This window comes from Triticum dicoccoides, chromosome 3B (genome assembly GCF_002162155.2).
Source record: "Triticum dicoccoides isolate Atlit2015 ecotype Zavitan chromosome 3B, WEW_v2.0, whole genome shotgun sequence".
NCBI classification, from domain to species: Eukaryota; Viridiplantae; Streptophyta; class Magnoliopsida; order Poales; family Poaceae; genus Triticum; species Triticum dicoccoides.
The window spans coordinates 776,363,949-776,365,194 of NC_041385.1; positions in this window are offsets into that span (position 1 = coordinate 776,363,949).

A 1,246-nucleotide genomic window follows, 5' to 3' on the forward strand; every position below is an offset into this window, starting at 1 on the left:
CCGAAAGAGGCACGCCCATGCCTCTCGCGAAAGCACAACCGTGCCTCTCGCGGAAGCAAAACCGTGCCTATCACGAAAAAAACAAAAAACACATTTTTTTCGTTTCCAAGAGGCACGGCCGTGCCTCTCGCGAAAACAAAATCGTGACTCTCGCGAAGAAGATTTTTTTTGAAAAAAAATTTGGTCGAGAAGCTAGGGAAGACCGGTAAGAAACCAAAATATCAAAAAAAAACAAAAAAAACCTTTTAAAAAGCCGAAAATGCGTGCGTAAAAATTAGAAAAAACAAAACCCGGAGAAAGCGTCCAGAGCGCGACACGTGGCGAATGGCTGTGAGCGCGCCAAGTGACGCTGATCGTTGCGAGGCTTCCCAAGGAGCGCTTGTTAATTAGTTGCTCCCACTGTTCGAGGAGAAAACGAGATACGAAATGCATGGGCTGTTATTGGGCTCAACAAGTAAGTCGCTGGGCCTGGCGCGCGCCCGGCGGTGGACGCATGCGTACGCGTTGGTGGGAGAGAGTCAGAGAGATCGAGTGGGTGCGTGTGCGGCTCGGGCGACCCGGGCGGCGCCCACGCCCGCCAACTCCCGCCCGGTCGGTCGGTACAAACGTACGTGCGTGCCGTCGCCCTCGTCGGAGCGACCGCGACTCGTAGGCCGCTCCACTGCGGGTACTTGGCGCGTCCCCGTCGCCCAAGGCCCCACTCCGTCGCGTCGTGCAGCGCAGCGGCTGGCTGACAGGTCCCGATGAGTTGCTGCACCTTGCACCGGTTTGTTGGGATGGCGACTCCGTCCCGGTCCCGTCGCCCTGTTGCACCAGCCGCATACGTCTGCGTGCCTTGACCTGAGCCCCTCAAACGCACTTGCGCCTCGGACTCGGATCACCTGCTTCTGCAGGCCCCTTACGGTTACCGATACGGAACAACCTGCCTAGTACTCCCTCTGTTCCTAAATCTAAATCTTTTTAGAGATTTCACTATAAACTACATACGGATGTATATAGACATAGTTTAGAGTGTAGATTCACTTATTTTGCTTTGTTTGTAGTTCATAGTGAAATCTCTAAAAAAACTTATACTCCCTCCGTAAACTAATATAAAAGCGTTTAGAATATTAAAATAGTGATCTAAACGCTCTTATATTAGTTCACAGAGGGAGTATTTAGGAACGAGGGAATAGTATCTGACGGCACGTACGTGGTGCATGCGCGTGGCATGCTCAAAACTCTGTGCGCACGCACGCTTGCACTG